The sequence below is a fragment of the Rhipicephalus microplus genome, chromosome 9, assembly GCF_043290135.1.
Source record: "Rhipicephalus microplus isolate Deutch F79 chromosome 9, USDA_Rmic, whole genome shotgun sequence".
Taxonomy (NCBI): Eukaryota; Metazoa; Arthropoda; class Arachnida; order Ixodida; family Ixodidae; genus Rhipicephalus; species Rhipicephalus microplus.
In genome coordinates this window covers 56,303,852-56,328,590 of record NC_134708.1, presented here as the reverse complement: position 1 = coordinate 56,328,590, position 24,739 = coordinate 56,303,852, and the positions used below count along the sequence as shown (strand labels likewise).

The window sequence follows — 24,739 nt, the reverse complement described above, 5'->3', positions numbered from 1 at the left end:
AAATTGCGGGGCAAACAAAACTAAGAGAATAGCACCTTAAATATACTACTCAAACGTCTGCAAAATGATAATCTGCGCAAGCGCCCCCAAAGGCTCTCATGCGAACGTTCTACCGGTTTAGACAGTGCATGGGTGAAAGTAGTATGTTTAAGACCATGTCATAGCTATCTGAGAAGAAATATAAGCGACTAGGTACAAAGAGATCACCTATGACAGGCTATATTTTACTTTCGCACGAAATGCTGCAGTTCACTCACTGCCCGCCAGTAGGCCCCTAACAACATTTAAACATGCAAAATACTATGAACACCGACATTACCCTGCCATAAAACACAGGTACATAAGCTACGCGTTTTGTCGTTTTATGCTTCATTTCCGGAAATGCATTTAATTGAAGTTGGCAACATATTACCGCTGAATTGAAAATACAGCTTCGTGGCTGGCAGAATGATTCACAGATCACCGACAGGGGACGCTCGCAGCACCCACCTATCCAACCTTTAGTCGCCATTGCATCCGCGCCCATATGACTGGCGGTGAGCCTTCACTCTGCTTTGGTCCATACTGATGCTATGCTTCGCCGACTGATTTCAGTGGGAAATGACGTCATCTTTCAACTGCTTCAAGACGTTCGGTACAAGAATACTTGCCAATACTTCGGCTGGAACTGTTGTTGTTTTTTGGTGGACGATATATCGGAGTGTTTAGGATGGTCCAGTTCGTGTTGGTGCTTGGGCTTCCAGGAATGACGTGCTACACAGTCCGGAAGATTTCACAATTGTGAGTACTAACGTGGCACGCAACAAGTTCTCAAGTTTTTCACGCCTTCCGCTGGTTTCACGTGGTAGTTACGATACTTGGCTATTGACCGGGTTCGATCCCCGCCGCGACGGTCGCGTTTCGATGCAGGCGGGGAGCTACAGGGGCCGTGTATGGCACGATGTCGATCAGCGCACGTTAAACAACTCCAGATGGTCGAAATTTCCAGAGGCCTCCACTATGGCGTTCCTCCTAATCATATCCTGCTTATTTTCATTAAGTCCAAGGAATATGAACTTTTGTGCATAAGTGCATGGCCCTTGATGATTGCCAGCCTTTCCGGCAAGATGTGGTTTTCAGCGTGACCCCACCCCTGAGTTCCTCCTATTTTCTCAAACAAAACTGGTTGCTGCTTACCGGTGCGGCATCCCTACGAACATATCGTGGTTCCCGAACATTAAACCTCAGATACTATAGGCTCTGTGTGCCCCGCAGCGAGATATTACGAGGCGCATGCACGCCCATGTTGGAAATTCCGGATTCGTGCCTTGCCTTGACGTCACTCAAACAGTCCCGCTGGGGCACGCTAACTTTGTTATGTCTGTAGGCTCGTGTGCTCAGATTTGGGTGCACGTTAAAGAACCCCAGGTGGTCTAAATTCCGGGAGCCCTCCACTACGGCGTCTCTCATAATCATATAGTGATTTTGGGACGTTAAACTCCACATATCAATCAATCAACTTTGTGATGTCCCATTAGTTTTATCAGTACAACGCATGCTGGTTCTTTCGGCACTCATTTTCTGACCCTCAATAACGTCCAACATATTGTTAATCGGGAAATTGAGGCTACCACGTTACTAACTGTACAATATAGCAGCAAACAGCCATCGCTGGAACGTGCCTTACTAAAAAAAAACCATACATTGACCTTTGAAGCGTTATCACTGGGACGCGCGTGCGCTATGCAATAAATTTTACTGTTTGTGTTCTCAGCGTACTCTTGCCAAAATATCTCCAGCAACCGGGAAGCTTATCGAACTATTATGCGCGGCCTGCGCTGAACGGCGATAACAGTTTTTGTGGATGAACCCTGAACACGGGACAGTTTAAACTATAGAAACAGGCGTGGCGATATATTTGCATTCCATAACGATGGTTTCTGAGTAAAAATTACGAATTTATGTAATGGCTGGGGTCTCACACGCTCAAACCACGTTATCGTTAAAGGACACGCCATGACGAATGTGGTAATTTAATTTGAACCTCGTAAGCTTCATTAAAGCACATCTAATATCAAGTAGAAAATATTCTAGTATTTCGCCCCCATTTAAAAGTGGACGCCGGGCTGGGAAGCAGGTGAGTATGCGGAAATTATTTTCGGAGAGAGGTGAGGAAGGGGGCATTCTTTTGAAATTGTCATTGTTTATTCTGTATGCCTTGGCGATAAGGTTCGAGAGGGGAGGGGCGTGTTACTCTCTCCCCCTTCCCCCGAATTTCGCTGCCGGGAAGCACTTACGGGGTGTGTAACTTCCAAAATTGCGCACTTGGTAATTGGATGCGTCTCATTGTGAATACATCAGGAATTCTTCGTCACGCAACAGCAGCTAGCCCCGGCAATGTATTTATTTAGCGAAACTTCTCTGCGTCACATTTTTGGCTATCGCACAACTTGTTGTTTTTATGCTTCGCGGTAGTGAATGCTGCTCGGTAATATATTTGCCTACATCTACTTCTAGAAGTGCACATGCGTCAGAATTGACTAGTGGGTCGCACAAGTTCAGAAACGTCTAAAGAGCACAAAACTATTGATTGATTGATATGTGAGGTTTAACGTCCCAAAACCACCTCATGATTATTAGAGACGCCGTAGTGGAGGGCTCCGGAAATTTCTACCATCTGGGGTTCTTTAACGTGCACCCAAATCTGAGCACACGGGCCTACAACATTTCCGCCTCCATCGGAAATGCAGCCGCCGCAGCCGGGATTCGAACCCGCGACCAGCGGGTCAGCAGCCGAGTACCTTAGCCACTACACCACCGCGGCGGGGCGAGCACAAAACTGTAAAACACAGCGAAGACGAATAACGCTGTTGTTGCTGCCTAACCACCGAAGGTTATTCGTGTGAAGCAATATAAGATAACAAATCGTGTGCCAGAAAACAGGCAACGTTCACATGATTACCAGGCCTTCATCGCATGATACAAGATCCCCGAGGAAACAGACAACGAACTTAAAGTTTAACGTCCATAAATTTGTGCCCACTGAATTCTTGAGAAATTTTAAGGCAATCTATTTCTTTATACAATACCAATGAGTAAGGTAAAGACACAGTATACTAGGCTGATGGGAGACTTTAATGCAAAGGTAGGGAAGAAGCAGGCTGGAGACCAGGCAGTAGGAGATTATGGCATCGGTACTAGAAACGTCAGAGGAGAGCTACGAGTAGAATTCGCAGAACGCAATAATTTACGGATTTTGAATACCTTCTACCGAAAACGAGGAAACCGCAAGTGGACATGGAGGAGCCCTAATGGCGAAATAAAGAACGAAATAGACTTTATAATGAGTGCACACCCAAGCATCGTGCAGGATGTGGAAGTGGTTGGCAAGGTATGATTCAGTGACCATAGAATGGTACGGTCTTGAATTCGTCTAGACTTGAGGAAGGAACGACAGAAACTGATACGCAAGAGGCCAGTCAATGAGCTAGCACTGAGAGGGAAAGTACAGGAATTCACAGTCTCGCTTCAGAACTGGTACTCGGCTCTTAGTGAGGAAACCGACCTTAGCGTAGATACAATGAATGATAATCTGACGAGTATCATTACGGAGTGTGCAGTGGAAGTTGGAGGCAGGGTACTTAGACAGGACACTGGCAAGCTTTCCCAGGAAACGAAGAATCTCATTAAGAAGCGTCCAATCATGAGTCTCAAGTACAACAGACAAAATAGAACTAGCAGAGCTTTTGAAGTTGATTAATAGGCGTAAGGTATGCGATGTATGAAGGTATAACATGGAGAGAATTGAACACGCTCTGAAAAACGGAGGAAGCATCAAAGCAGTAAAGAGGAAACTTGGGATAGGCAAAAATAGGATGTATGCACTAAGGGACAAAGAAGGCAAAATAACTACCAATATGGATAGGATAGTAAAAATAGCGAAGGAGTTTTACAGAGATCTGTACAGTAGCCGGGACAACCACGACTTTAATACTATGAGAACTAGCAGTAACCCATATTACACCCCACCAGTAATGATAGAAGAAGTCCGAAAAGCTTTGGAGAGCATGCAAAGAGGCAAAGCTACTGGTGAGGATCAGGTAACATCAGACCTGCTGAAAGATGGAGGACAGATTGTGTTAGAAAAACTAGCCACCCTGTTTACTTGGTGTCTCCTGACGGGAAGGGTACCAGAGTCTTGGAAGAACGCTAACATCATCTTAATACATAAGAAAAGAGATGACAAGGGCTTGAAGAATTACAGGCCGATTAGCTTGCTCTCTGTAGTATACAAGCTATTTACAAAGGTACTTGCTAACAGAGTAAAGAAAACATTAGAATTCAATCAACCAAAGGAACAAACAAGATTTCGAACAGGCTACTCAACAATCGACCACAGTCATACTATCAATCAGGTAATAGAGAAATGCTCAGAATATAACCAACCAGTATACATAGCCTTCATAGATTGCGAGAAGGCGTTTGATTCAGTAGAAACATCAGCCGTCATGCAGACACTGCGGAATCGGGGTGTCGATGAAGTATATATATAGATCTTGGAAGAAATCCACAGGGCATCAACTGCTACCATAGTGCTTCCTAAAGAAAGCAACAGAATACCAATCAAGAAGGGTGTAAGGCAGGGGGACACCATCTCCCCAATGCTATTTACCGCGTGCTTACAGGGGGTTTTCAGAAGCCTAGAATGGGAACAGTTAGGGATAAGAGTTAATGGAGAGTACCTTAGTAACCTGCGCTTTGCCGATGCAATGAAAAGATCAAAATAAATGGATGATCATTTCTCGTCCCATTTCTTACATGGCGCTACTCGGCCACCACTCTCTGATTGGCTGCTGCGCGCGCTTTGCCAACGATTACTTCTCTCTGTCTCCTGGATAGTCGCCGTACGTAGTGGATCATTAGTGGAGCATGGCCGGGGCAGAGAGGTGGGCGCGTTCAAGGCGCTTGCGCTAGGCTTCCTTTGCTCGCGTCTCGTCAGTGTTACCTGCGCAATTTCTGCATTCTCGAGCGTGATCGAACGCATGCACGGACGGTCGGACGCTTCGCCCCACTCATCATCAGTCATTCTGTTGATATGCTGTGATTTTTTTCTGAGCTGTTGTTTCGCGATTCCATCCTGGACTGGCAGCCAGGCTTGCTAGAACAGGAGCCTCTTGGGTCAAATGGCGTGCGGAGACCTTATCGCGATGTTTACGCCAGGGCGCATGCGATGTCATTTAGACGTGGGGCCTTCAGAAAGGCCCATTACGATGGTGCGTCTGAAGCACGAAGACAAGGCTTCTCAAGCACCACACCTACAAAAAAGTAAAAGAAATCACGGGCTCGTCCAGGATTTGAGCCCGGGACCTCTCGCACCCGAAGCGAGAATCATACCCCTAGACCAACGACCCACTGTGATTTCAATGCCAGCTACAGTGTGAATGAATACGACGTCTTGAGAACATAAAGGTAGCCCTATAGAAACATCCCAGTCACCAGTGCTTCTTAAAACGAACGAAACGCACTTACAAATTTGAAATAATAACAGATGTGTCGGTTCCCTTTACAACTGCTTTAAATTGTGTTTCTAGTCACTTCTATTTTCCTTTGTATCATAATTACTACACTTACATTCAAAACATTTTTTTCTTTGCATTGCTGAGTAACTCAGGGGACGAATTGCAACTCATGATTGCGGAGTTAGATAAGGAGAGCAGAGGGGTGGGTCTTAGAATTAATCTGCAGAAAACGAAAGTAATGTACAACAACCTCGGAAAGGAGCAGCGCTTCGAGATAAGTAATAGTGCACTTCAAGTTGTAAAAGTCTACTTAGGGCAGGTAATAACCGCGGAGCCGAACCACGAGATTGAAGTAACTAGAAGAATAGGAATGGGGTGGAGTACTTTGGCAAGCACTCTCAAATTATGACAGGTAGATTGCCACTATCCCTCAAGAGGAACGTATATAACGGCTGTATCTTGCCGGTACTTAGCTACGGAGCAGAAACCTGGAGACTTACTAAGAGGGTTCAGCTTAAATCGAGGATGACGCAGCGAGCAATGGAAAGAAAAATGGTAGGTGTAACCTTAAGAGACAAGAAGAGAGCAGAGTGGATTAGGGCACAAACGGGGGTTAAGGATATCATAGTTGAAATAAAGAAGAGGACATAAACATGGGCCGGGCATGTAGCGCGTAGACAGGATAACCGCTGGTCATTAAGGGTAACTAACTGGATTCCCAGAGATGGGAAGCGGGTTAGGGGGAGACAGAAGGTTAGGTGGGCAGGCGAGATTAAGAAGTTTGCGGGTATAAATTGGCAGCAGCAAGCACAGGACCGGGTTAACTGGCGGAACATGGGAGAGGCCTTTGTCCTGCAGTGGACGTAGTCAGGCTGATGATGATGATGATGATGATGATGATGATGATGATGATAGACGAAATACCCTGCATTTGCTGGGGCATGATGCCGGGCTAGTTGGTATTGTGTTCATATATCTATATCGTGTATCGCAGCACCACAGGGACAGAAGAGAAACAAGAACACAAGCTAATTTTCAAATTGTTAAATTTGCGATCACGCACGCTATTCACACAGTGAATGCATATCGAAAGAGCCGAGGGAACAACATGCAAAGATACAGCACAAAGCACGCACGTCGAGCTGGTGATGATGATGATGATGATGATGATGATGATGATGATGATGATGATGATGATTTTTTATATATAATCGAAGAATGGAACTGCGAACACATGTTCTTGACATGTGTGCGGTTGATCGCGAAGACCTCGGATAACGGCAGTTGCGAATACTTTTTAAGTTTCATATATATGAACGGGCTTTTTTTGAGTTGGCTTGCGTGGACAACATTATGCCATAGCGAAGTAGATATATTCTAAACCTATAACCACAGTTTTCTAAACACACTTTACCACGCACTGCTCTACCATAATTGAGTACAAAGTACCCGATATTGTTTAACACCTTTTTCTAAACGCACAGCGCACTCACAATTGTTGCTGTTCAAGTTGCCTAGAAACCTGTGCTATACTTGATACATACGCAAATGTAAATGCAGAGAAAAGCACACGAGGCAATTCTCGCGTGGACGCATACAACAGAAGCACAGTTAATGGCCATGTTACTGTCGTTTCGTCGTCATGCTTCCGTTTGAGTCGCCGGTTTAGACTACAATGCGAATGTCCAATGTAGGCACATATACACAAGAGCTAAATGTTGTCTACCAGAAAAGGCCTTCTGGGCCTGGCGAAGCAAACGCTTTTTTAGGTCTTCAATGGTTAATGTGGCCTCCCAGTCGAACCAAGCTGTAAGGGGCACACACAGAATGCAACATTAAAACCAGTATAACATCAACACCTTCGATGTAATGATTCAGTGTTCAGAATAAAATGAAAATGACTAATAGCTCATTCGAGTCATTGGTTTCAAAGAGCTGTCACGGTGCCTGAAAGTGGTGAATTGAGCAGCTTTAGAGCTCCACAAGCGACCAAGCAGATATGCATGTTCATCCTCTCTTTGCCAAAACCTCGATGTTCATCAAACGTGAAATTAGGCTGTCGGCGTCCCACGTGATGCAACACCAGTTAGGGAAAAAGAAAATATTTACGAGATGGCGTAATCATGGCGTCGCGTAACATGACGCTGCCGTGATCACGTGACTGTATCGCCTTATCAAAAATGGGCTGGTCTAGGAGGCCGAGCAAGACCAGGTGAGGTGCAGAAGCATTGTCTCCGATCTTGGGGGTGGTGCCAAAGCACGTTATGTGTATAAAGTCTTCACACAGAAGGGGGCAGGGAGGATTACTACATCGACTCAGTAGAAAAAAAATTACCGCTATCGCCTTTGAATTGTCTTAGGGTGAATGCATAAGGAACCCTGTGAGTTTTGGTCCTTTTATTGGAGAATGCGCTACTGCTCTCTCACGTCAAGTCATTAGTGCCTACATTGCACTCTGAAACAACTATCCAAATGTACTATTAGAATACTGCATTCTCTATAGGTGAATCTGTATACTTCTGTTGCTAACGGCTGGGCTATATTTGATATAAGTAATAAGTATTCGCTGATATAACAGTAGATGATTTGTGCTTAAAGACACCTTTCTTAGAATTGAAGTCTGTAAATTCCTATACGGTTTCTGATTTCCCACAATTTATGAAGGAAGTCAGTCATTGCTTTCGTCACTGCAGACATTGCTGCCGACGTCAGTGTTGTTCACATCGCCAAACTTCGGGTTATCTACCATTACAAACACCACTCGTAATAAAATTGTACCACAGGTTTGCTAGAATTCTCTCTCCAAGATAGTATATCGTCAGCAGCGAATAATACAATTGAGACAGCCTGCATATTTGTTCGACTTACCTGTATATATAATTTCCTTCCCGTAAAAAGTTTTTTCATCTGCTAGTGTATGTATACATTTAAATATTAACATTACGAGACATCTGTGACTGCACCCGTAAGTAAAAACACGGGCAAGAATAATAAGATTGACGATAGGCCTCTACTCTTTGCACGACGTTCTAGCAAAGCGTACAGTCATTTACGTTATGAGGCCCTTGTCGTTATCCATTAATACTGATACCTTAGAAACCAGCTATCTTTTCAGAGGCATTCGCTTTCTTTTCGGTATGTTTGCTTGTTTGTTTTTTTACCTACTTGTTTTAGAGTTTTCTCCACCCTGTCAAATACAACAGACAAGTGACACATTATGGGCAGTACCAGCGCACAAACTCACGGGACGAAGAAAGGAGACACAAACAAGCGCTTGTTTGTGTCTCTTTTCTTCGTCCCGTGAGTTTGTACGCTGGTATACTGCCCATAATGTACCACCAACTAGCCCAACTATCAGTCCTACAAGTGGCACAGTTGAATTAGCCGTCGAACTGCTACATGTGTTCGATGTGCGCATGCTATGCGTCTGTGATGCTGCTACAGATGCACTCGTTAGCGGCTCTGTTCTATTAAACACCATACAGCAAGAAACGCTAGTTAATAACGGTCACAACCATTACTGCTATGTCTGTCTGTCTGTCTGTGTCTGTCTGTCTGTGTCTGTCTGTCTGTCTGTCTGTCTGCCTGCCTGCCTGTCTGTCTGTCTGTCTGTCTGTCTGTCTGTCTGTCTGTCTGTCTGTCTGTCTGTCTGTCTGTCTGTCTGTCTGTCTGTCTGTCTGTCTGTCTGTCTGTCTGTCTGTCTGTCTGTCTGTCTGTCTGTCTGTCTGTCTGTCTGTCTGTCTGTCTGTCTGTCTGTCTGTCTGTCTGTCTGTCTGTCTGTCTGTCTGTCTGTCTGTCTGTCTGTCTGTCTGTCTGTCTGTCTGTCTGTCTGTCTGTCTGTCTGTCTGTCTGTCTGTCTGTCTGTCTGTCTGTCTGTCTGTCTGTCTGTCTGTCTGTCTGTCTGTCTGTCTGTCTGTCTGGTGAACGCTCCAAGTACTGCCATCTCGCGTTTTTTCACCATATATCCATCTGTATTTATCACATACAAGTACCGCCATCTAGCAGACATTCTAAGAACTAAACGAGAGACAGCTACCTGCAACCAGTGTTAAGTCTGCATAAAACTACATACATCGAGGACACACGGCCCACGGCTTAAGGATCTTCGTTTCTAAAAAAATTATATACATTGACTAAGGAGAGTTAATGTCAGAGTAAAATCATCATAATGGAACACGATATTTATTTCTAAGTGTTCATGAATCATTGTACGTAATGATACCGTCTTCAAGTATATGCACTCATGCCCGTTTAACTATTTTTAACATTTCTTTGGCTTTGGTATCTTCACTCTTCATTGAAAATATCCTGAAAAGATTTTGAAAAGACAGGGCTTCCCGAAAATTTTAAATTAGTTCAATTTTTCGCACCAGAACATTTCTCTTTTTGTGCTGTGTGATCAGTGCCTCTACAGTGAAAACCCTATACTTCAATTCGACGCTGGTAACCGCCATCTTACAAGCCAGCAAGCCTGTGCTGCCACCTGAGTGCTAATAAGTTCAAGTAAAGCAGGGCCTCCGTGACTTGGCGGACTGGGCGTCCCGGAGCCTACAAAATGAAGAAAGCAGTGCGAGAGACGCCAGGTAAGCGCCACTGCCATGCTGCTTCTCGGCTTACTATGAGTAACTATGGAAAGTATAATAAGTAGCTAGAAGAAATGCATTCCATAATTACTCACAGAAATGCTTTGTTACTTTTAACGAGGTCACATTGCCTGGGAACGCGTCGCTGTAATGCTAGATTCAGTGAAGATTACAACAAATGTTCTCATTTTGGAAGCACTGAGGAAACGATTAAACCCACTTCAAGTGAGTGTGCAGATGACCACTCATTTGTGTGCTTAGGCACTGATCTACATGATGCATTGGTCTTAAGCGGTAACACTGAACTGCAGACAAATGGACGATAGATCTAATGGAATGACAGTTGGAAGAGTGATGATTTGGGTGCAACTTGGGACAAAGAACAAAAATAAACATCATTAAGACCATAGGAGTGCGCGTGGGGAGGAAAGGGGGAGGTGGCAAGGCGGTGTCCTTCCCCCTAGTCACTTGAGAGAGGAGGACGCAATGTTCGCCCTCCTACTATGACTTATTAGGGAGGATATGCTGCGACAAACTTTTGCCCACTCTGAAAGAGAACGCTGAGCACACCTATACTGATAACTGAGGTTACACCACCGTAAATTTTAATATTGTGTACTTATTTTATTTATCGATACTGCAACCCTCCAAGAGGATTTTAGCAGGGTGGGCATACATTTGGTAAATTTACAAACGGGCAACTACAGTTTAGTTATGCTCGAGTACATACACCAACAATTTGTATCTAGTCAAAAGAAAACATTATATCCATCATTTTTTTTCAACAGTTTTCTCATTAAATCGCTGCACAGAAAAAGATGGCCAATTAATACGAGGTAAATTAAAATCTCCAGCAAAGGGCTGAAAGTTAAGCTCTGAGTGTGAGTTCCTTTCTTTCTTTAAGAATGAAGTTTTATTTTATATAGACAACACATTCGGCTCATTGTAAATACTTTTTTGGCGGTGTAGTGGCACACATGTAAGATAACCGTTAGAGAGGAGAGGCTCTAAGCATTCACCTTCCAAACCACCCATCTTGACTTCCTACATGAAAATTCGCCAGTTGAGTTGAAGATAATGCGCCAAATTGCCCCGAAAAAACACTGTATGAACGCTATAATCAAGTCAACAAATGTTTAAAAGGAGAAGTTAAACAGTGAAAACAGTTTGGTTTTTACTTCCCAAAATGGAATTGTGATGATGAAAGACACCATTGTGAATAGCTTTACAGATTTCGACCACCTGGGGTTTTGGAACGTGTACTTAATGTGAAGCGCACGGGCCTCGTGCACTTTGCATTCGTATATGCTGCCGTCACAGCAGTGATTTCAAAGCGTGACCTTGGTGTAAGCAGCGGAGAACCATAACCAAGATGGCAGGTTTAAAACAAAACTCAAGAGAATGCTTTGATGGGCTAGCTGGGAAGAATGCATGGTGCATAATTAGCACAGAACGACACCTACTGCAGCTGCGAAGAAACCATCGCGCACCTTCTGTGTGAGTGCACCCATTTCAGCACGCAAAGACAAGAATTCGCTGCAGCTCTGGATAGACTGGACGATCGGCCTTTGTCGGAACAAAGGATTCTGGGTCATTTGCTGAGCCCATCCTCAGCCCAGAAGGCTTTGAAAGCTTTGCTGCACTTTTTGCCGACAACTGGCCTTAGAAACAGACTTTAGTGTATTATACTCTTTGATGTTTCCTTTCCTCTGTCGCAATTTTTTTTGCAATTTCTCTCTCTCTCTCTTCACAACATTTCTTTTTAACATATTTTATTCTTCTCACCCCTTTCCCCAGCACAGGGTAGCCAGCCGGTCTAAGAACTGGCTAACCTCCCTGTCGTTCCGCTTAAACTTTCTTCCTCACCTCTCCTCTCAAAACGACACCGCTAGAAGCAAAAAGCAGAAAAAGCACAGTGTTCTGTATACTCTCTTGTGGTGTCGTGTTGCGCTAAATCAATCCCATTGTATGAAATACTAAACATATCTTTCAAGTACTTCACTCCTCTACGTTCAATAATTGTTTCCATCTGGTGCTCTTTAATTTTATCGGGGACATCTGCTTATATATAACACGATAAATATATTCCAGGTCTAAATTATTACTGTATTTTGAATCAGTAATGGCCGCCATTGTTGGTAAGCAGTATCACGCGAAATAATAAAAGCAACGATATAAGTAAAAAAATTGACAGATCCCACGTACAGTGGGAATTGATGATATGCGAAGCACGAAAGAGGAAGGTTGATATGTCATTCTAAAATCAGCACAACTTTACGAGGTGGCCGTAAATTATGCCGTACATTAATTCCGTGTCATCATTATCATGCCTGGGTCTGTTGGACCTTCGTCATCTATTCACGTCTCATGATGTCACACTTAGTATATGTGGAGCTACTTCATGAACCGTTGACGTCACGTAACACCAAATTTGGTATATGTGGGGCTAGCGAAGCGGCCCGCGAGTGAATCATGAAGGATCTAATATGCTCCAATGTAGCGTTGACGCACGCGCACGCTAGGCACAGCGACGCTACGGTAGCAAAACGCGAGCACTCTATAGTCTGACGCCAGGCGCGAGCGGCGCGACCAGCAATCGTCGGCGCGGTCCGACGGCAACCAGTCCGAAATTCAACGCGCTGCGTTTCGCGCGGATGCGTCACTCAGACAACCGTGAGCCTCACCTCTTTTCGTGACGGACCCCGCAGGGGCGCCTGTGAAAGCAGGCGTTTGGTGTGTAGCGACACCACGGACCCGAGCTAACGGGGGAGTTTCTACTTCCTCCCACGCCTAGCCGTGCGTGGCTTTGCCGTGTCCGGGGAAAAGGGGATCCTGGGGGTTGAGCCGACACTGGGTGATTGGACCGTTAAGACCCCCCTGAAGAGGCAACACACCCCTTTGGCCCCGGCTTCACGTAGACGGCACCCCTGGGCTGACCAACCCAGGGGAAATCGGCAGTCGCCTTTTCCTATCTCTCTCTCCCTACATCTTCATCTTTATCTCTTACTATTTATCTGTCCTGTCTTCTACTCTCTTCCGTTTACTTCCAAACTTCCTGGCGGCTAGGGTTAACCCTGTGCAAATAGCCTACCTTGGTCTAGGCGCATTGGGTTATAGTGGCGTTGTACGGCTGGCGTCTGCAGTTTTCAGCATCTGCAAACTTGTAGCGTCCCCTCATTGGGCTCCGTGGTGGGTGGCCGCCAACGCTGCTGAACAAAAATAAGAAAGGCATGCATAGAGCATTCCCCCTACTGTCTAATCGTACCGGCTTAAAGCGGGTACGCACCGATGATATAATTTTTTTCAACCAGCCAAAAGAAACATATCCTAACTTTCATGTTATCCACTGTGAAAAAACTGAAAAGCAAGCCAGGACCGCCTCTCCTTACCTAGTTTCTAGATGTCTCACCGAAACTCTTGGCACAGGATACAAGGTAACCAAAATGGCTAGTGGAGACCTTCTCCTCGAAATCCGCGACAAAGAACAATTTGAAAAGCTAGACCATCTTTCAGATTTCGGTGGCATACCAATAACCATAACACCACATAGATCAATGAACACAACTCGCGGAGTGGTATCTGACATGGACTTAATTGACTTGACTGCGACTGAAATTTTGGAGGGGTGGAAGAGCCAAAATGTCACTAATGTACAGAGAATCATCATCAGAAGAGATAATAAGGAAACACCGACAAAACACTTAATACTCACGTTTGCATTTAGTAAACTACCGGAATCTATTCAAACAGGGTACACGAAGACATCTATCAGGCCGTACATACCAAACCCTCGTCGTTGCTTCCAATGCCAGAGGTATGGCCATGGCTCTAAAACCTGTCGTGGTCGCCAGACTTGTGCACAATGTGGAGTCCTAGGCCACGTGTCTGAGAACTGCAAACAACCACCACACTGTGTAAACTGCGAAGGAAACCATGCCGCATATTCACGCTCCTGCACATACTGGAAAAAAGAAAAAGAAATAATTACATTGAAGGTGAAGGAGAACATTACATTTAAGGAAGCACGGTGAAGAGTCGCTCCATTCTATGGACCTACATACGCTGATGCGGCGCGCCAGGGGGCACCGCCGCACCAGCCCTCGCCACTCCTTCGGCCCGCGCGTACCAAGCTGGTGGTTGTGGCACCTGCCCCCAAGGCGGCTGTAGCCCAGGCTACACCGCCTACTCCCAAACAGAGACCGGAGGCTCCAGAGTCCTCGGGTGTCAAGGCCTCACCTCACCAGGCGAGGCCCGAAATTCGTACTAACAGCCCGCACGTGCGGGCATCCAGTGCCTCCGAGGAGGCAATGGATACATCGGTACCCTTGGTGCCGAAAGAGCGGCGTGGCTCCTTGGAGCGCGCCAAGAAAACAAAAAAGCAGATAACAGGGCCTGGTGACGGCCCTGTTAAGTGAACTCAAACTCCCTGTCTAAACAGCCACTCGCTTTTCGTACACACAGCACTATTCTACATTCAGCATGAACACTCAAATTATACAATGGAACGTCAGGGGCCTTCTCAGAAACCTTGACGACATCCAAGAACTCTTACACGAACACTCTCCAAAAGTGCTGTGTGTACGAAAAACACGCCTTAATTTAAAACACACAAATTTTCTTCGTAAATACGTTATTTTCCGAAAGGACCGTGTTGATGCCATGACATCATCCGGTGGTGTTGCCATCATAGTGAATCAAGGAATTGCATGCACACACTTACAACTCCAAACATCCCTTGAGGCAGTGGCTGTTAGAGCAGTTCTTTTTGATAAACTGATCACAATCTGCACTATTTACATTCCTCCTAGCTATCAGCTGCAAAAACGTGATTTACACTCTCTGATTGATGAACTTCCGGAGCCTTATGTTCTCCTTAAAGACTTTAATGCGCATAGCTGGCTATGGGGTGACTCTCGGTATGACGTGCGAGGTCGACTGATCGAATAGTTCCTTCTCTCGTCGAGCGCGTGTCTCCTGAATCGAAAAGAACCAACCTATTATAATCTCGCTAATAACACCTACTCCTCCATAGACCTAAGCATAGTATCTCCATCTCTTGTGTCTCTACTCCAGTGGAAAGTCGTCAGTAATCTGTACGGAAGTGACCACTTCCCCGTAGTTTTGAGAACAACTACAGTAACTCAGTGCCCACCACGTGTTCCCAAGTGGCTCATAAATAGAGCCGACTGGGAACAGTTTTATACCACCGCTCGTCTAGGTTGGAATGACATATGTACTTTGGACATTGATGTTGCTGTCAACTATTTCACAGCCTTTTTGATTGATGCTGCAACAAAATGCATCACACAAACAAATGGACACCATGGAAAACGGCGTGTGCCATGGTGGAATTCTGAACAGCAAAACAGAGCTTGGAGGCTGCTTCGGAACTCATTGACAGCCGAAAATCTCGACACCTTCAAGAAAATAAAGTCTCAAGGCAGGAGAACGCGTCGGCAGGCCAGAAGGGAAAGCTGGCAGAAGTTTTTGTCAGGGATCAATTCATACACACAGAATGCTAAAGTCTGGAACATGGTCGGTAGGATAGCAGGAAAACAAGTACACACACTTCCACTCGTAAACACTCAGGGTGATACCTTGGAAGATCAGGCAAACTTCCTCGGTGCACACTTCGAACAGGTGTCCAGCTCATCCCACTATACTGACAATTTCTAAAAATGCAGAACAAGAATAGAAAAGCAGAAACTCGAACACAAATGCACTAGATACGAGGCATATAAGCAAGCTTTCAGTCTAGCTGAGCTGCGAACGTCTCTAAACTCCTGCAGTACTTCTGCCCCAGGTTCTGACCATGTGGTGTATGAAATGTTAAAAAACCTACCAATCGAAACACGAAAAACCTTACTTTGTTTTTGTACAATGCTATCTGGTTTTCTGGCACTATCCCTACCTCCTGGAAAGAGGCTATTATTATTCCCATTTTGAAAGAGGGCAAGGATCCTTCTTTACCTGCGAGTTATAGGCCTATTGCACTTACAAGCTGCTTGTGCAAAGTCTTCGAAAAAATGATAAACTGCCGACTTGTACATATCCTTGAAACAAACAATTTGCTCGACCCATTTCAGTGCGGGTTTCGAGAAAGTAGATCCACCACAGACCACCTTGTTCGTATCGCGGCACAGATCAGGGACGCCTTCGTTGATAAACAATATTTTCTCTCTGTATTCCTCGATATAGAAAAGGCTTATGATACAACATGGCGTTTTGGAATTCTAGGAGACCTGTCCCACCTTGGCGTGCGCGGAGGAAAGTCTCAGATAATCGAAAATTACCTGTCAAACCAGACATTCCGTGTCCGAGTGGGCACGGTTCTTTCCCAATTATTTGTCCAGGAAACAGGCGTGCCACAAGGTGGTGTACTTAGCTGCACACTTTTTCTCATCAAAATGAATTCCTTGCGCTTGTCCATTCCTCGCAATATGTTTTATTGTACATATGTCGATGACGTGCAGCTTGGCTTTAGATCTTGCAATCTGGCAATGTGTGAGCGGCAGGTTCAGTTAGGTTTAAACAAGGTCTCCAAATGGGCAGAGGAAAACAGATTCCGACTGAACCCACAAAAAAAAGCACGTATGTCTACATCTCCCGAAAGAGAGGCATGCACTCAGAACCCGACATTGAACTGAACGGTCAACGTCTGTCTGTTAATACGGAGCATAAATTCTTAGGATTAATCTTGGACAACAAGTCGACCTTCGTACCGCACATCAAGTATCAAAAACGAAATGTTTAAAAGCCATGAATGTTTTAAAAGTGTTGTCACGTACTAGGATAGGTAGTGACAGGCAATGTCTCATGAACCTATATAGAAGCCTCATTCACAGCCGCTTAGATTATGGGGCCGTTGTTTATCAGTCTGTGACTCAAAATGCTTTGAAGATGCTGGACCCCGTGCAGCATTTGGACATCCGCCTTTCTATGGGGCTTTTCGTACCAGCCCCGTAGAAAGCCTTTATGTTGAGTCAAATGAGTGGTCGCTTCATCTGCACAGAACTTACATGTCCTTCGTTTATTTCCTTAAGGTAAAAGCAGACAAGAAGCACTCCTCATACTCTACTATTATAGATTTGTCGAGCTCAATTCTGTTTCAAAACAGGCCTTCGATGAGGCAGCCCTTCTCTGTTAGCTGAGGAAACTGGAGTCTCACTTGAACACAGTTTAATGGCTCCCGTAGCATACCCACCACCGTGGCAATGGCAGACTATAGACTGCGATTTGTCTTTTCTAGAAGTTACAAAACATGCGCCTATTGCCCATATCCGGACATACTTCCTGGAACTTCAACACAAATACACACGTCCTGAGTTCTTTACAGATGCCTCCAAGTCTAACTCCTCTGTGTCCTACGCTGCTGTCGGCCCATCCTTCTCGGATGCTGGCCCTCTACATCCAGACACGAGTATCTTCACAGCGGAAGCTTATGCGATACTTGTGGTGGCTAAACACATCAAGCAATTACAAATACAAAAAGCAGTAATATATACGGACTCCCTCAGTGTGGTAACGGCTCTGCACACTCTTAAAGAACACAAAAACCCAGTCCTTGTCTCACTTTACTCTATTTTGTGCACACTCTACACACTCAAATAACATGTTGTAGTGTGCTGGGTGCCAGGGCACTGTGAGATTCAAGGCAACGTGAAGGCGGATAAGCTCGCTGCATCCGTCCACAAAAGCACTGCCCCTACACCCATATATATCCCGGCCCTTGATCTTAAGCCATCTCTCAAACGAAACCTCAGGGTATACTGGCAGAGCAAGTGGGATACACACAGAAAACAAACTACACGTTATTAAGCCACACCTTGGTCATTGGCTGCCCGTATCGAAATCGCGTCTTACAGAGGTAATACTAACGAGACTCAGGATAGGACACACATACGCGACACACACTTATCTTTTGTCTGGTGACGATCCACCATTGTGTGACAAATGTGGTGAAGCATTAACAGTCCTTCACATACTAATCCAGTGCGAACATTTAGAAACTCTAAGAAAACAACATTTTCCATTACCCTACCGACAACATATACCTTTACACCCTGCAACGTTCGTCGGTAGGGAACCACTTTTTAGTCATAAATCATTATTAGAGTTTTTAAAAGAAATTCATAGTTTTCATAACATATACCCGGGCATTCCGTAGCACGACCTCTCCAGAGAGGTTTTTGCTGCGGTGGGTATACACAAGAAAGCACTTGCCTCACGGCCCTTGGACGCAAGGGTATGAACGAGTGAGGCACTTGTGCTAATGCCATACATATCCAACATCTTCTTTTATTATCACCAACTTTTGTCATCTATACACACCACAAACACCTCTCACGGCATGGTCATGATTTTATTACTTGTATGTTCTTACCCGCCTTACCGCGAGAAATTTTATGGCCCTTATACAGCCGCTTATCATAATCATTGTCCATATTTTTAGTAAGATGAACTGGCGCTCTTTGATCGTGAAATGGCCCTTGCGCCACAAAACACCAAACATCATCATCATCATCTTTTCGTGACGGAGGGACGCCGGATACGCTGAAACGCGCATGCGTCAAAGGAACGCAGCGCGGCGCGCGCCTGCGAGTATATGGCAAGACCAGCGCCTGGCGTCGCAACGCCGGCGTGACGCGACGAAATGAACGCCGGTGAGCACGTGCGCCGCGTCAAGTGGAAATGTATTGGTGCCTTGAATGTGGTATGTAGTCATGTTCTCCCATGACAGGCATCTCATGATTATCACGTTTTAGATGCGGAGCATCTTATACTCGCGCCTTGTAGTGCGCCGTCCGCGCCGTCCGCACCGCTTCTCGAACATTCGACAGCTGACGCGCGCGCATGCGCCGTCGCGCCGTCGCCCACTCTTCCACCATCTGTGCATCCCTTCCTCCTCTACACACCGCGCGCGCTTCACTCCTCCACCATCTGTGCACCCTTCCTCCTCTACACACCGCGTTCGACATCTTTAATTCTCCTGATTCTCCAGTGGACGCGCATGTGGCGTCGCGCTTCGAGAACATTCAACAGCTGACAGTGCATGCGCCGTCGTGCTGTATATATACTCAAGGTCGGCGCTCGCTCGCTCAGTTGCCGCTCGTCGGTTGGTTTGTACGGCGCGTCGACGTCTAAGGTCGCGGTGAAATGAATTCCAACGAATCCACAAACACAATGATCGACGTCCCTTCGACCAGCGCCGCCCTTTCGCATACGTGTGTACGTGTTCACTCATTTAACACCCCCTCCTACAACCACGTTAACCAATTTAGCGATCGACCCAAGTAAGTCGCAATTTAACACCCCATTTCACAACCACGTTAACCAATTTAGCCATCGACCCAAGTAAGTCGCACTTTAACACCCCGTTAACCAATTATATGGTCCGCATCCTCCTCAGTGTTCCCCCGAGGGAAGCTGCGGGCAATTTTTTCACCAGTCACATACCTTCGTCATCCATTAACGTCACGTAATACAAAATTTGGCATATGTGAAGCTAGCGAAACAGCCGCGAGCGCATCATGAGTGTGGCATGTAGTCATGTTGTTACATTACACGCATGTCATTATTATTATGTTTGGGTGTTTCATTTACCTATGTCGTCAGTTCGCATCACGTAATACCGAGTTTGATACACGTGAAGCTTGCTAAACGGCAGCGAGCGCATCATGAGCGTAGCATGTGGTCATGTTGTTACATGACACGCATCTCATGTTCATCATGTTTGCACCAGTATCATACCTTCGTAATCCATTCACGTCCCGTAATATCAAATTTGGTATAAGTGAAGCTAGCGAAACGGCCGCCAGTGCATCATGAGCGTGGCATGTAGTCGTGTTGTTACACGACATGCATGTCATCATTTTTCTGTTAGGGTTGGTCGCTTGTGCTCGGCATGAAATCATGTCATACCATACAAGTTTTGCAACATGCCATGTGAACGAAACCACCGCAAGAGCTGCAGGACCATGATATGTAAATCATGACATTCATGACATACATGTCATAATTTTCATGTTACGACTAGTTAAATATGTTCTTCATAGAGTGATGTTATGCCATACGAAGTTTCGTATCGATACCGTTATCGAAACGGCCATGAGAGCTCAAAGTCGTATGTGGCTAGATAGATAGATAGATAGATAGATAGATAGATAGATAGATAGATAGATAGATAGATAGATAGATAGATAGATAGATAGATAGATAGATAGATAGATAGATAGATAGATAGATAGATAGATAGATAGATAGATAGATAGATAGATAGATAGATAGATAGATAGATAGATAGATAGATAGATAGATAGATAGATAGATAGATAGATAGATAGATAGATAGATAGATAGATAGATACGCTTAACGTCGCTGAAGTTCGCTAAGAAATGCTTCGCACTAAAGAACCAGAATAGAGCGGGGTTCGAACCTCGACTCTCTCCGCGGCACCATATACTTTATAATATAACATGGTTTTGGCATCTTTTTACGTTGACCACTATATTACATGAATATTTTCAGTTCAACGTAAGAGCATTCAAAACAGAGCACTTTAAGCATTTTTACTTGTCTTTTTTATAATTATCGCAACATTATCTATTTGTCAAAATTACCAATTCGTGTGTCCTGCTCTTCCCTTCGTGTCATCCCTCTGCGTTTTTGAAATACTTCGATAACATTTTGATGTGAGGGAGCTTCCTGAAATTTCGTAATTCGAAGATGATGTTCGCGCTAGAATATTTCTTCCATAACGCAGCGCAATCGGCGCCTACAGTGAACACCCTAGAATTACGGCAGCGCTAGTTTCTGCTGCTTCAGAACTCCCTAGCCTGTAGTGCCATCTGAGTGCAGTCTCGTGAACGAAAATCGAGTCTCCTTGAATTGGGCGGCAGCTATCTCGAAGGCCGCAAACTTGGGCAAGCAGGCAGTGCGAGTTATACCCGATGTGTAACGCTACCATCGTACTTTCTGACTTGCTCGCACTCAAAATTGACAAAGTTGGCTCTGCGTTAATAACAGAAAAATACAAAATTTGTTTCATCAAGAACGTTTTTTTTACAATACTTCAAGAAGAAGCGCATCATTGTTTTAAATAAAGTCGAGTTCACTTGGAACGCGTAGGGGTGGGATGCATCTCGAAGGCTGCAAACTCAGGGAAGCAGTGCGAGTTACGCCCGAAGTGTGGCGCCACCATCGTACTTTCTGACTTGCCCGCATTTAGAATTGACAATGTTGGTTCCCACTCCTCTGCGTAAATAACAGAAATATAAAAAGATGATTTCATCAAGGATGCTTTTACATTATTTCAAAAGGAAGCGCATCATTGTTTTTAAGAAAGTCAAGTTCACTTAGACCGCGTAGTTGGAGGTCAGATTCAGTCAAGCAGGCGGGAAACGTTTTCGCTGTGCGATGGCTGGAAAAACGACGTATGTTCTTTTTAAAGGCGAAACTCCTTATTGCGGCACCCGTTCGTCTTCCGTAGTAAGTATTAAGTATAATATTTTGACCTCCAAGGTGGTGCAGGTGAGAAACTTCTTCTGTGCGTTGTTGAACCATGAAAAATAGTGCTTAATGTACATGTCAATGGCTGCTAATGGGGAATGGGAGACAGGAGCATTCGGCTTTTAGTTAACGCGCAGGCTGCAATCACCATTAGTAGCCATTGGCATGTACATTGAGCACTATCTGACAAGAAACGGTTGCTACGTTATACTCGCTGGGTGTAACCTCCTTAGCTTTAGAAAGGTTTAGCGAGCGTTGAGCCGCAGTGCCATGAATACAATGAACTTGTATATACCATGAATGAACTCGAGGTGGTTAAAAATGGGTAGTAGATAAGAAGCGCAAGCCGTAAGAAAGTAAAAGGCGAATTCTCCGCCTCTCATTTCCCATTAGCAGTCATTGGCATGTACATTGAGCACTATCTGACTGAAAAAGTTTGCTACGTCATACTCGCTGGGCGTAACCTCCTTGGTTTTCGAAAGGTTTAGCGAGCGTTCAGCCGCAGTGCCATGAATACAGTGAACTAGTATATACCATGAACTCGAGGTGGTTAAAGGTGGGAAGTGGACCCGAAGCGCAAGCCGTAAGAAAGTGTGCGTGTGCCACCTCTCGTTTAGTCCTTGGAATGTCCGCTGGATGGCGGTGCTTCTATATGGGGAATATATGATGAAAAGATGCGAGATGGTGGTACTTGGAGTGTGGAATAGATGGACGAAGGGACACACAGACAGATGCATGTATGGACGCATGAACGGACGCAGGGGTGGATGCATGGACGAACGCAGGGACGGACGCACGAACAGACGCACGCACGGACAGGCTGATGGACGCATGGACGGTCACACTGACGGACGAATGGACGGACGGAAGCAAGAACGAATGGACGGACGAATTCTTCGCCCCACTCTCCATCATTCACTCCGTGGATATGCTGCCATTTTTTTTATTTGTACATACTGCAGGCCCTAACCGGGCCCATGCAGGAGTGGATACATACAGGTTTACATAGAGTGGATACATAGAGTGGATACATACATACACAAGTTTAAACATGTGAAGTGATTCTCGGGAAACTAAAGGCCACTTTAGCGTATCTATCTATCTATCTATCTATCTATCTATCTATCTATCTATCTATCTATCTATCTATCTGTCTGTCTGTCTGTCTGTCTCTCTGTCTATCTGGCTGTCTGTTTACCTATCTATCTATCTATCTATCTATCTATCTATCTATCTATCTATCTATCTATCTATCTATCTATCTATCTATCTATCTATCTATCTATCTATCTATCTATCTGTCTGTCTGTCTGTCTGTCTGTCTGTCTGTCTGTCTGTCTGTCTGTCTGTCTGTCTGTCTGTCTGTCTGTCTGTCTGTCTGTCTGTCTGTCTGTCTGTCTGTCTCTCTGTCTATCTGGCTGTCTGTCTACCTATCTATCTATCTATCTATCTATCTATCTATCTATCTATCTATCTATCTATCTATCTATCTATCTATCTATTCCTTAGACTGGTAAGGCACGAGAGTCGTCTATATAACGCATGTAAATTACAAACCACAACTTCAACTATATGACATGCAAATTATGTACTTGTCTTAGTCGTCTTACAGCGGTTTTGTTAATTTAATGTGCACGAAAATCGGCACGTCTTAAAATGAGCACCTGACGAACAGATATGAGAGGTCGTTACATGAAGAACCTGTCATTCACTCATATGCGTCATGATTTACATTTCGTGATCCTGGAGTTCTCGCAGTCATTTTGTTAACTTGATATGTACGAGAATTGTCACGATGAGACATGAGCATGACGAACGTAAGTGAAAGGTCATGTCATAAAAAATTATGCAACACGTGTAATTATTCGCGTAACACGGTTTTGGTACCATCGCTGCTGTATCATACACTTAGTAGATAATATAACTGGCATGACATGGCTCCCAAAAAAGCTAACATTTTTTACAAAAACGCAAGCAATTCTCCAAAAAATTTGCGCCAGTTCACCACCATGCAAACTGGCTTTTTGTCACCCATAAATGCTGCTAAATAAACTAACTGCTATACAGGAATAACAAAGAGGCATCATTGTTGACACAATGCGATTGGTGAAGGACCTAGTGAAAACAACCTAACTTTAACCAGGATGTGAGGGAGGCTATGACGATTCAATATATTTCAGAAGGTCATAAAGTATTTCAATATACATAAGCGAAAGAACTTTCTTGTGCTCGCAATAAATATTACCCATAGGACAAATGTACATTTATGTTGGCAGATATTTTAAAACTGTTCCTGAAACTAATTGACTTACATCAATAATCACTTTGCTCGTATTTATTACCATTTTAATAAATTACAATACTAATTGCAGCTCACTGAGCCCATCGAGCATAAAGTAGCACAAATTTTCACAAATACCGAAATTACTTTGGAACTACCTAACTATAGTCCAACTGTTGCACTTTTTTTTTATTTACAACTACTTCAACATTATACAAAAATTTTGTTCAACACTTTTTCTAAACACATAAAAAGCAATTTGGTAGTTTAATATCATTACTTCAGAGTTCAATATTTGAGGGTTGGAAATACATAGATAACCATTCTGAAGGCCATCCAAGTTTAGGTAATGTGGCGGCATCTGTTTTTTTCCACAGGAACCACTTACAGATCACTTCAATTTTTGTCCATCTCCGAGCGGGCTTAGGTTGTTCCTCCTCTCGGAAAGATGGCGCAGCATTCCTTCAGTTTTCAAGGCATCAGCAAATCGATCGCACCTGCACGAGTGCGTCGGAGGGGCCCAGACCCTTTCGGTCGTGACTTCTTTTATAAAAGGGAGGTTTGATAACCTCAAAACTTCTCTTTGTTTTGTATTTTTTCACAAAGTGGTATCTGATAGTCGTTCCGGATATCTTCAAGTCGAACATAGAACGAATACAGTCCAACAAATTCGTTTGAGACATATCGTGGTGTTTGTGTAACTCTGCATTGTGTTTCTTTACTGTGGGGTTCTGTCTTTTTTTTTTTTCATGCCTCCTTGTCCATGTGCGGAGTTCGTGAATTTTAAAAAGCAAGTAACACGCAGTTCGCTAAGCATTTGCTTAGTGGGTCTTAAAAGCGAAAGTCTTCTATTTCTTTTCAGACGATC

The 24,739-nt window shown here is 44.5% G+C and overlaps 1 long non-coding RNA gene across 1 annotated transcript; it reads left to right on the top strand.

Moving 5' to 3' along the window:
* Positions 1-490: 490 nt before the first annotated feature.
* Positions 491-24,453, top strand: LOC142771345 (uncharacterized). The gene is made up of 3 exons (XR_012885873.1): positions 491-780; positions 9,902-10,081; positions 24,249-24,453. It is a non-coding gene; the product is annotated as an uncharacterized LOC142771345 (long non-coding RNA).
* The last annotated feature ends 286 nt before the right edge of the window (positions 24,454-24,739 follow it).